The following is a 13532-nucleotide window of genomic DNA, read 5'->3' as shown; positions in this document are numbered from 1 at the left end:
TTTGTGATATATTTACATTCTATTGAGGTCAGGCGCAAACAAACACCCAATAATTTTATTATACCATATTTCTTCAAACTGAAACATAATTATCAAATTATACTTACGCAAATAGATATGAAAATTTTTGTTAAAGTTTGTGCCATATTTCCATGGAGTACAGGCGCGAACGCAGACCCCACAATTTTATTATACTATCCCTATTTAAGTTGAAACATACTTATCAAAGTATTCTTATGTACATCTATATCAAAAACCCTTGTAAACGTTTTTTTTTTTTCATTTTTTATTTCCATACTTTGGGGGCCAGGCGCAAATGCAGACCCCCACAATTTCTATGAACCACCGTTCTGCCAGATCAAACATAACTATTCCTGATCCTCGATACATCTTCTATCATTATATGTAATCAGTCTTTTAAAATAGTCAACCATATAGGAGCCTATTCGTGACCACACACACACACACACACACACACACACACACACACACACACACACACACACACACGTTCAGCTTTATATATATATATATTTATAAATATATAAATATATACATACAAATTTAAGATTGTTTGACAGAATAGTCAAATAAGATGAAATTTCCTTAACCCGCAGAGTTTCAAAGAAATGTGTTCTTCTCATCAGAGAAAATGTATTAGCAAATAAATTTGCTGGTACTGGAATTAAACTAAACAATAACTTCAATTTGCATTCTTCTATAACAACAAGCTCTATTTCCTATCTTACTGTATTGAGCTTTCTTATTTGGTTGGGATTACTATATAAATATTGATATTTATTTTTACTTCAAGTTTACAGAAGCTTTTAGCTTATAAACTTAATATTAACTGATTGTTATATATATATATATATATATATATATATATATATATATATATGATGATTGCAACGTCTTGTCAGACGAGTGCCATCCCTCAGACACTTTTTTTGAGCCCAAAAATGACTTTTTTTTTTAGTCCAACGGTGAATTCACACGCTCAAGCAGGCATGACACTGAAGATGGTAATTGAGATCAATTATTACATGCTTCCAGCATTTCAAGCCTCCACGCGTCACAACTTTTCCATCACCACAGGACCACTTTTATACTCAAATGCCTGAGGGAGTATCTCTACACAGATGATGTTACAGAGTCTTAGCTTTGTACGGCAGTTAAGTCTCTCTCTCGGTTCAAAATGTTGAGATCCAGCAACAAGCAAGAGCAAGATAGCCAGCAACAAGTTAAACTGCAGATCAGCTTAATGCGGGTACTGGTCTCCTGCTTTATGGTTTTTTAAATCAGAGATTTCCTTCTCCTAGAAAGGTTGCCTTCACCACGGCTTACAGGAGTCCTCTCCACTCCAACACACACAAAAACACACACGGTGTTAGTTGGCCGTTGACCCCGAAAAAGTGTTCATTCGCCCTTTGGAAGGTCTTATTTTTAATCCTTCAGGGAGACTAGCCACCCTCCTCACCAAACAAGTCTGGTGGGGAGTACCAGTTTAGTCGCCGGTGACCTGACCGTAGTACTGGGTTAGATGGTACCAGTAGCATATAACATGAACTGACATATATATATATATATATATATATATATATATATATATATATATATATATATATAACTTATATTTCCTTTTTATATATACCAATCCTTATTTAAGAAGCTCAATATAATTACAGAGCATATAATGAATGAATGACAAAAGTCTATATTCCAAATTCTATGATGTTGAACATCTTACAATTTATTCCCTTAATTCAGTTACACAATTCTTGATAGTATCTATTTCGTAGCACAAAATCAATCACTTAAATATTATATCAATCAGTGAATCTATTTTGCCCTTAACTCATCAGAAGAAATAGCAACAAAACAATCCACCAAAAGGAAATAAAATGCGTTTGGACATGATTAAAAATCCGAAAATTGGAAGAGAAGCCGCAAATACCTTATAGTTTACTTACATTACGCCATTCTATATATATATATATATATTGTTAGAAGATTTTTAACATTTCTGTCAAAATAGCACATAGTAATATTTATAATATAAATCTCACCTGTCTGTTTAAATGTATGTATGTATGTATGTATGTATGTATGTATGTTTGCCTAAAACTTTCGACAGAGGTCACGGATTTTTACGAGATTTATATCATTTTGAAGCTCGACCCTTCGGATGACAAATATCGAAAAATTGGCTAAAAACATTAATTCCTTCATCCTCAACTGGGCACTTTTCTACAAGGAGGGGTCGCTTTAATCGCCGATATTTTCGAACATCATCTCCTCTTTTCGATTGACTAGCCTTAATTTAAACCTTCGCCACTACGGTTTGGCGATGGACGTTTGAAAAGATAACCCTGAAAAATTGAAAAATAACGTTCAAGATGAGAACAGTAATACGGATAATCCAAATAATCCAAACTAGCGGGACCTGTGAAAATTCCACAGCGACATCTTTCATATGTAATACATTGCTGCTGGTCATTCTGTGGATGTTCAGTGTGAATGGAGACCCCACAATATTAATGTAACCCTTTTGTTAAAACTGTAAAAGTATTTATCTGTAATCTTAATTTATAAGTGTTGTGGGGTACAAATCACCCCTATTTGAGAACTAAGTGGAATCAATACCAATGGTTTGAAAGACTAGATGGCGACATTCATACCATGTTTAACCGCATGTTACGAACACATAATCTGGTTAATGTAATGTCAGAATATATCTGGTTATTACGGTTTATCTCCAATATCCTTATAGGATTCTGTGACATATTTCCATTGTATGGACGTGCGACACAAACGGAAACCCCACAATATCATTAGACCATCTTTAGACAGAATAGATACTACTCTTGTATACCAGCCAGAATACCAAGAAGTTATATTTTAGTTTCACGTATGGCCCAAAACCGACATTATTTAAAATTTTCTTTTTAACATTGCGTTTTAGATGATCGGGAGATCTTATTTATTAAAAAGGATGATAGATGGTGATAACATACTATGAACATTAAATTAGCGTATTTATATAATAATTTAATGTTCATAGTATTCTATCACCGTCTATCTTTTTAATAAATAAGATCTTCCGATCAAATAATTTATAATCTGGAAACCATGACACAGGTACGTACGTTAAAGGGACTACGGTATTAATATATAGATAATCAATCCTCAGTTAAAAAATTTAGAAACATGATGTCTTGGTATTTACCTGATTTATATACTGCACACTGTTATCCTGGTCTTAGTTGTTGCCAGTTTCACAACGTTTCGGTCGTACTTCTTGACCTTTTTTTAGTTCAAGATTTTCAGAAGGTCATAACTATAAGATACAATAGCTGAAATCACCAGCGAAACGAAGATTAAGACATCTGAAAATACATGGATAATTTATCGTTAAGGTAGATTTTAAAAAAATAAAAAATCTATTTAAACAATTGACTTTTGTTCATATTACTTATGTTTCTCATCTTGAGTGTTATTTGTGCGACATATTCGTCGGATTGTCTTTCGACTGTCTTAAGGCATGTTGATTGTTTGAAAAAGAAAAGAGAAAAGTTACTGGCTCCGTGGATATTTTGAAAATTTTGGTGGTGAAAAGGAGATAATCTCCTGTCTATCTTTATTAGAGTTGCCTCCCCTTTGTCAACCAATTTTTTTTCACAAATTCCAAACTAAAGCCATAAAATAGAGACTAACTCACAGAATACGAAAATATCTACAGAGCCAGTAACTTTTCTCTTTTCTTTCCCAAACAACAACCAAGATGCCTGAAGACGGCCAAAGGACAATCCGACCGAAACGTTGCTCAAATGACACTCAAGATGAGAACAATAGTCTGATCAATACAAGTAATATAAACAATCAGCCCTCATCTCAAAAATTCAGAACTTTAATTTAATTTTGTTTTTTTGGTCGATTAATATACTTTTCTGAAAAAGTTGCAAAGATCAGATGAAGAGGAGGAATGGCATAGCACGTTTTGAAGATGGAAGTGGATGATTTTGGAAATAACAGTTAAACAAAAGAATCAAAGAAGGATTTTAGGGAACATCAGTGATGGGGTGATTTCAATATTTTCTGTGATTCCGATACAATTATCGATTCTGATCTGAATTTCCGATTACAATACAATCACTGATTCTGATTTTAAAATCGCCTAAAAAAGGTAAAATTTCATTTTTTGGGGAGGAAGGGGTGGCGGAGAGTCCTCACCTACTTTTAAATGCAGATATAATTTTTTGTTTTAATTGAACAAACGTTTCAGTTTTGTCCAATTATGTATTGCAGCTAAGATTTTGATAAATTCATTGTAAGATTTTCAGCTATATTTTTCACTTGTGCCATTGTGTCAGATTTATCCATTCGGTCCATTTTAACCTGTGCCATTTTTATCATGCCATTTTTTCCTTGAGACATTTTTACCTTAATTCTTTATTATGAGCTTTAGATTTTAGTTTTACTGATAGTTTAAAATAAAACATTTATCATTTTTCCATTATTAATACCAGCAATAGAAACTGAAGTTGAAAAAATAATTAAAAGCATCGCTTTTGGAATCGGTGATAGGGTTCACATTTTTCTGATTCTGATACCCACTTTTTTTTACTCACGTTCACCCCTAACAAGGTATATCACCACTTGGATGTAAGGAGCTACTATTTGGGGCCATGTCAAGGAAAGATTAATAAGATGTTGATTTATGTTACTTTTAAACTTCTGCATATCAGTATAGTCAGGGAAGCAGGTAGCAGGAAGGGAATTCCAAAGTCTAGCTGTTCGATGGAAGAAACTATTAGAATAGAAAGCTTTCTGGCATTTCGGGACTTCAACAGTGAAGGGGTGAGATTTTGTTGATAAACGGGTTTGTACGTCGAGGGGGCACCAATGCTTGTAATTCGTCAGAGCATTCATCACTAAAATACTTGTAGAACAGACAGAGGGATGCAACATTTTGTTGATGAGGCAGAGGTTGAAGCTTAGATGATAGTTCAGGACCTATCAGGTTGGTGACTCCCTTTTGAACCTTGTCCAGGAGTGAGAGACTAGCAGCAGATGCACCAGCCTGAATTTGACAACAATACTCCATACATGGGCAAACGGTGGCCTTATAGAGGTACAGGATACATTCAGGTGTAAATAGCTTTCTAGCTTGGTAGAGAGAGTCCACCTTCCTTGCAGCAGCCCTGGCAATGCCCTCAATGTATCTGTCCCAACTCATGTTCCCATGAAGAGATGGATGATTTTTAACTAGTCTTTATTTTCACCTAACAATTTAATAAGCCAAAGATATAAAACTGACTTTACTAGAAAATCCTATAATAAATAAAAAACATCCGTAAACTGCACAAGTACCAATAAATGACCTGTGAAATGTTTTTTTTCGTTTAAAGAGTTGAATTAATAATATAATTCAAAGGGGTATAACAAACAAACAAATAAATAAATAATAAATAAATACATGGAACTTGCCGGAGAGATAAAGAAAATTTGGAACAGAAAAAAATTACTGTAATACCAACAATTTTAGGAGTACTAGGAATAGTCAAAAAAATAGGAAAAAGTAGGAGAAATTAGAACCAAAGAAAGGAATGGCACCATAAAACACCATAAAACACAGAAACAGAAATAGAACACAAAATTTAAAAAATATATGGAAAGAGCATTGCATGAATTCAAGGGAATTGAAACTACCAGAAATCCAATGAACTGATGGTAAACGGCTGTTGAAATAAGATAGAAAGATATGTAATGGTTATCGAAAGAAATGAAGAGTGCTGGAAATCTGGGAAGACTTGGTGTCACTTAGACTACAGGGAATATCACGTTTTTTTTTTTTTTTGCCAGTGAGCGATCATTTGTAATGATTTATGTGAGAAGTCATGTGAAACGCGAATTCTTCTTCTTCTTCTTCTTCTTCTTCTTCTTCATCATCATCATCATCATCATCATCATCATCATCATCATCATCATCATCAACAACAACAACAACAACAACAACAACAATAACAACAACAACAACAACAACAGAGGCAGCAGCAAATTTCTCCTTGGCCTTCGGGTCAAGATCAAAGTGTAGTATCTGTTCTTCAGATGCTGCATTTCAATTTCTTGTTCTCTGTCAGTGGAGGAGAAATCCTTCACGACTGAGACAATTTTTATTTTTGTTCCTTTTCTCCACGTTAAAAAACGACCCTGGTGTCTAACTCTGCCCCGTGGGCAGGCATTGTAAATAGGAACATCAGAGAAACAATTGTTGGAAAATATTCAATGTTTATTAGTTGCAATACTTAATACCAATTAGTCAACTCCATCAACCGTACTCAGTCATTATTGTTTGCCTGTACTGAACTTCAACCAATCAGAAAGTGTAACCTCTGGGAGCCGAACACCTGATTGCATTAACTGCATAAGCAATAACCCAGGCGAGGGCAGCAGTGAGAGACTGAACTTGCTAAACAAACTCTTATTTGTCATAACACAGTATTAGTAAATGCCACACAAACATCTCGTGGACAAAAGGAGTCTGACTGTGGCTGCTTGGGTACTGGCATTTCACAGTCATGGACTACTATAATACTAAACATATCAACAGTTTATACACACAGTCTCACAGACTCACTCGTACTCCTCCTACACACATATGGCAAAACAACATTTTTTTTTGTCTAGAACCTATTTATTAAGAGCTCTGAACTTCTGCTTGTCCTATCAAGACATAAATAAAGTTCATATATTGTGGGTACGTGCATTTTAATGGTGGTCTCGTTGGAAGACATGGTTTTGAACGCCTGCCGATTATATTTTTTTAATTTTTGATTGCTTTTTGATTGTGTTTAAAAAATTATAGCCTAAAGTTAATCTCTCAAAGAAAAAAGTGTGTGAAATAAAAATGCATGGAATAATCTTATCGTAAATCTGAAAAAACCTACATTTCACATAAAAATACATTATGAAAAAGATCGTGTTTAAAATGATAAATTATTTCTAAGTAAATTATTAAGTTAAAGTCTTAAGATAATGAATTAAGACAATAAATGTTATTAACTTTTGCTAAAAAAGGTAATAATTATTCAAAAATGTGCAAGCTGTAGCAACTAGGTTTGTTGTTGTTACATGGGGGCAAAATTAAAAAAAAAAATTATAGAAGTACGTAAAAACTTCTACGGGTGTCTCTGAAAATGACGTTAAGCGAATGGAGGGAAAGAGGGGGAGAGATAAAACCGACTGGTTTTATTTTTTTTTCAGCGCCCATAGTGAACGTTTGTATAATTTTTACCATTTTTTAATTTAATTATTTCTGTGTGTTCTTGATTTTAATTTTTTTTTAAATTTTATTTTATTTTTCTAAATTATATAAAAATTATGTTACGTTGATGATTATACGATCATCCATGCAATGAAAATATTAGAATCTTAAAAATAAAAATTATGCTAAAAAATATAATCATAAAAAAGAAGAAATATGTTTTTGCTATTATAATTTTTTTGCGAAAATATTAAATAAACAATGCTTAATTCAATGATAATATCGGTAGTTCGAAAACTTAATTTTTCTTGGAGTTATATCGAATTCATTAATACGGACTTTAGGGGCTTTTTTGTAATGTTCCTGAAAAAACTTTTTTTTTAATTGTTACAATTTACGATGCTTTATTTTCATAAAAAAAGCAAAAGTAAATTCATTCATCTTTTTACTACTGAAAACCATAACTTTAAAGGTGTTTTTTGTTTAGACAAAATAATACATTTCACTAAGATTCGAATAAGAATAATGGATTCATTATATTCCATGATCATTATTTAATAAATACTAAAAATTTCATTAAAATTGGTTAATTTCCTGATTTTTAGTGAATTTTTAAGTTTAGGGAGAGGTCAAAATGTTTGTACATTTTGAGCACAGGCCATTCATTTTGCACGTACCTAATATTATAAATGCATAGACTTTTTATTTACTAATATTCAACCGCTTATCAAGGTCCGAGGACTACTCAAGGATAAGGATTGGCGATGAACACTTTGAGAGGACTGAAAACGATGGATGAAGATGATTATTTAAGTGAATGGCTCAACAAGAATTTGTTAACATTGTACTTGGAAACGACCATGTTGTAGTCATCTGGGAAGCAATCCTATGATATTGTATTCCATAAATGTAAAGATACAAAGGAAGAGTCGGACATTCTTAATAGTGGTTGTAGCTAAAAGAGTTTTTGCTGTGAGTGTTTTACAAGAAAAAAATTAGAGATTGGACCTCAGTCGAGTTGTCATTACTTGACTTTGCCGATTTTTTTCAGTCTGCGTGAATAAAGTTGTAAACCTGACTTAGTGATATGGAACACGAGGAATAAAGTAGCAACCTTAGTTAAAGTCAGTCCCTAATGATGTTGGCTTAAACACAGCTGAGACGAAGAATGAACTAAATACCAAGGTCTTATGTACGACATGAAAAGAACCTGGAATCGTAGGCAGATTTCCATCATTCCAGTAATTATATGAAAAAGAATTAAAATTATCCGGAGATATAATCAGTGAACGAAGTGCGAGAGAGATCTAAATAATTGCGTTTAAAGGAACGGGTAGAATCCTAAAATGATACAAATACCGTGACAGCGAATTAGTAGAAAAAAATGTACCCTAACCCTAACCCTAACCCTAACCCAGTTTTCAGATTCGTGTTCAGCACACCGAAACGTAACAGAATACTACGTAAAAGATTTTACTAATTCGCTGTCACGGTGTTTGTATAATAATACCATGATCGCTAGGTTAGAGCCTCTTAAATAGTGGATAAATATCTGGCGTCCGATAGGATGATCCATCCGCAGCAAAAATAAAAAGACAAAAACATTGAAACAAAAAGAAATCATAATGACAGCCCCAAACATGCAAAAGATTAAACAACCTTTTTTTGTTGTTGGTCGTTACGAATCTAATAAATTTATTTTTACACTGCATTTATTCTTTTTGAGAATTATTATCTTCATCTTCAAAGTTGTTTTTTCACCACGTTTCGGTCAACTCATTCTCCGGCCTTCTTCAGGTGATTAACTGCGATGAGATAGGAATGCTGAATCTTGTAACTTATCCTCGGTAATTACCGCCTTCTATTCGGTACGGACCCGACAATGGAAGATCAGATAATAACACAAAATTGAATTTATAAAACCATAAAATCCAACCTTGATCGCACTTTGGGGTTCATGGCGCAGTGGATAGAGGTGTTGAGTCGTTACAGTTCCAGGTGAGCATTGTCTGAAGATAGCGGTTTATACGCACATGCATGCCAGACGATTAGTTGGCCAAAACGTGATGAGGCAACAACAACAACTATGCAAGGTAGTAATTATTGGGGATAAGTTACAAGACTCGGCATTCTTATCCCGCCGCGGCTTATCACCTGAAGAAGACCAGAGGATGAGTTGGCCGAAACGTGGTGAAACAACAACAAATATGAAGATGAGGATAACAGTCCGAAAAAAAAAAGTACAAATTATGAAGCCTCATCCCATAGAATTACAATTAAATTATTTTTCACTCTGTGTTTCAGTTTCGATTCAAATGTTGACAATGCAAGCAAGCGCAATATAACTCACCAGACGACTTTATTCTTTGTTCCAAGTTATATATCGAATATATTTCCCAGCGTCCATATTAGAAATATGCCAATGAGTTAGTTGACGTACTAGTTTTAAAAACTGTATTTTTCTTATTTTACACGTAATACTAAAATTGATTTGAACGCCAATACATTCAGCATATCATAATCAAGATTATACCATTAAGCTACTGCATATCGTCTGTCTAATTAAATAGCAATCAGGAAATTAACCAGTTTTAATGAAATTTTCAGTATTTATAAAATAATGATCACGGAATATATTGAACCCATTATTTTTATTTAAATCTTAGTGGAAAGGTATTATTTTGTTAAAACAAAAAATACCTTGTTGCGGGATGGTTTTCAGTAATAAAAAAAACAATTAAAGGAATTTATTTTTGCTTTTTTTTTATGAAAATACAGAATCCTAAAATATAACAAAAAAAAAAAAATTTTTTACGGGAACATTACGATAAAAGCCCCTAAAGTCTGTATTAATGAATTCGATATAACTCGAAGAAAAATGAATTTCTCGAACTACTGATATTATTATTGAGTTAAGCATTGTTTATTTAATATTTTCATACAAAAAAGTTATAATAGCAAAAAATATTTCTATATATTTTTTTTTAAATTACAGATTTCGCATGATTTTTATATGTAAGATTTTAATATTTTTCTTGCTTGAAAGAATGTGAAAGTTTCGGCGTAGCATATTTTATTGGCCAATAATTACAAAAAAATTTAATTTGAAAACAGGAACATAGAAAAATAATTAAATTTAAAAATGGACAAAATTATACAAACGTTCACAATAGAAATGTACGGATGCACGTCTGGGGGGGGGGGGGAAGAAACCCAGCACCCCTCCATCCTTTTAATTACATGACGTCATTCTCAGATAGATTTTCGACTGTCTCAAATTTTGGGCTTCCGTATATTCCATGTTTACAAAATTACGGTATGTTGCGCTTTTGCGAACAGTAAAATCACTAGGTTTTGGGGCTAATTCAGCTATTTTTTTTGTACAAACATTAGGATTTTACTTTACTAATTATCTTTGAAATAGACTCAGAAACCTAATATTTATTTTTTAAAGGATTTTACAATGAATTTATTTAAATTCAAAATTTAGCTGAATTGGTTAGCTCACCGTAAAAACATTTTTCATAACTTTTTTTTTTCAAGAGTACAAATATTTTTTTTCGTTTAGGAAATTAACTTTAGTCCTTAATCTTTCAAATACAATCAAAAAGTAGTCGGAAACCCACAAAAATATTATGATAAATCGGCTTTCAAAACTATGTTCCCCTATTTTTATTCGTTTATTTTTGCCCGTACCTAAATAACATATACACACACCTAATTTTATATTAATACAGATATAAGCCTTCTTTACTCTTTAAAAAAGATTTTTTTAATGTATTGTGCTCGTATTTGTAAATTTCTTACCTTTAATGTCGGTTGTTAATCATTTTTAAAATAGACGACATTATAAAAGATGATTGGTAAGAAATTTTATATTTAATAATATATATATAACAAATACTGACCCAACAGGTAATGTCGGGTCAGTATTTGTTATATATATATATATATATATTATTAAATATTGGGAAATGACAAAATGTTTTTTATAAATATGTGAAAATCACACGTTACAGCTACTACTGCTGATATATAAAATACTAATATTTTGAAGACGTGAATGGTGACGTCATAATGGATAAATAGTAGCTGTCTAACGTCATCCATTTTCAAGTATATATATATATATATATATATATATATATATATATATATATATATATATATATATATATATATATATACTAGCAAAACAGCCTACAGAAAATGGACTGATGTATGAAAGTACGATAGATTATGAAAAGGAAGGGTTGTAAAGAGATAGCTTCGAATTTGGGGGTATTTATTATTTATTTAGCAAAATATGATGAAAGTAAAAATAAAATAGATAAACCCCATAATTTATTATACCATACCTGTTCATACTGAAACACTTGTCACAATATTCTGTGGATCTATATTAAAAAACCTTGTTAAACTTTGTGACATATTTCCATTCTATGGAGGTCAGGCGCGAACGAACACCCCATAAGTTTATTATACCGTATTTCTTCAAACTGAAACATAATTATCAAAGTATACTTACGCAGATAGATATGAAAAGTCTTTCTTAAAGTTTGTGCCTATTTCCATTCTATGGAGGCCAGGCGCGAACGCAGACCCCACAATTTTATTATACCATCCCTATTTAAGTTAAAACATACTTATCAAAGTATTATTATGTACATCTATATCAAAAACACTTGTAAATGTTTTTTTTTTTTAATTTTTAAATTTTTTATTTCCATACTTTGTGGACCAGGCGCGTACGAAGACCCCACAATTTTAATGAATCATCATTATGCCAGATCAAACATACCCATTCCTGTGTCTCGATACATCTTCTATCATTATATGTAATCAGTTTTCTATAATGGTCAACCATATAGGAGCCTATCCGTGACCACACACACACACACACACACACCCACACACACACACACACGGATGTTCAGCTTTATATATATATATATATATATATATATATGATTAAAATAGCATAACATATCCAACAATATAGTTAAAACGGAGGTGAAAAGATTTAATGTGCGCTTTTTCAAGAGCAGTAGCAGCCGCCTGGCGTGGCCCCATCATAAAATATGCTTAATTATGATATTTTAATTCATGCAGATTGCGTATTTATTATTATAGAGCCTATATTCTATTGATTAATATATTGTACCCAATATATAGTAGTGATTTCAAAAGTAAAAAAAAAAAAAATGACTTGGGTGCTATCAGAAAGCATCGAAACCAAAACATGTAGTTATACACCATTATTTATTGCCAACTGTACAATGTCCTTACACATATAAAAATCAAAAACATAACATTGTAAAAGATAAACATTTATATTTGCGCATGCATAGGCGAGCATTTTAAGTCAACTTATGCCTGCCAAGTAACAATTTTGTTCAATTTTGACCTCTTAGCAGCTATTTTTACCAGCTAAAAATGCAAGTTGATTTTTTTTCACAGAGCCAAATATCTGATATATTAAGTTTCAAGTCGGTAGACCAATGATTGACAGAGTAGTTTGGAAAAGACTGTTCCTCAAACAGTTAGACAAGGTCACCTTTATGTATATATATACTAGCAGTTGATCTCGGCTTTGCTCAGGCCCTATGTACTGTTCATAGCTTTATGTGCATATGTATATATTTATTAGAAAGTTTGACTCATCTAAAATTTCAAGTGTTTAGACTTAAAATTGGCAGAGAAGTTTGGTAGAATCTACAAAGGTCAACTCTTTCCACTTTGACGTCTTGGCAGCAAATTTTCCCCCCAAAACTGATTAAAAAGCTTGCTGCATGTCTGAATACTCTTTATATAAAATTTCAAATGTTTAGACACAAATGTTTAGACCGCAAAGGTAAAATCTTTTGAACTTTGACACCTTGGCAGCCAAATTTTCAAACAAAAACTAATTAAAAAGCTTGCTCTAAGTCTGAATACACTTTATGTAAAATTTCAAATGTTTAGACCAAAAATTGGCTGAGTAATTTGGTAGAAACCGCTAAGGTTAATTTTTTTTTACCTTGACCTCAATTTTGACCCCTTATCTAACATTTGTTGTTTTAGGCTCAATCAAATTAAAAAGTTTGATCCATGTCCCAGTAACCTACATCTAAAATTTAAAGTGCTCAGATCCAAATTTGGCAGGGGAGTTTGGTAGAGTTTTAAAAGGTGAAATCATTAGACGTTGACGCCTTGACAGCCAAATTTCTGGCCGAAAACTGATTAAAAAGATTTTCCCAAATCTCAATACCCCTTATGCCAGATC

At 32.4% G+C, this 13532-nt stretch overlaps 1 protein-coding gene across 1 annotated transcript in view; it reads right to left on the bottom strand.

Moving 5' to 3' along the window:
* LOC145287821 (cullin-3-like) overlaps window positions 1–3360 on the bottom strand; it is a 241197-nt gene extending 237837 nt beyond the window's left edge. The window contains exon 1 of the mRNA XM_080135683.1: window positions 3230–3360. The gene's annotated coding sequence lies outside the window, so the exon portion shown is untranslated. The remainder of the gene's footprint in view (window positions 1–3229) is intronic.
* Window positions 3361–13532: the final 10172 nt, after the last annotated feature.

Source organism: Euprymna scolopes, chromosome 11 (assembly GCF_053919585.1).
Source record: "Euprymna scolopes isolate OS-2025 chromosome 11, ASM5391958v1, whole genome shotgun sequence".
NCBI lineage: Eukaryota > Metazoa > Mollusca > Cephalopoda > Sepiida > Sepiolidae > Euprymna > Euprymna scolopes.
This window is presented reverse-complemented; position numbering and strand designations above follow the sequence as displayed.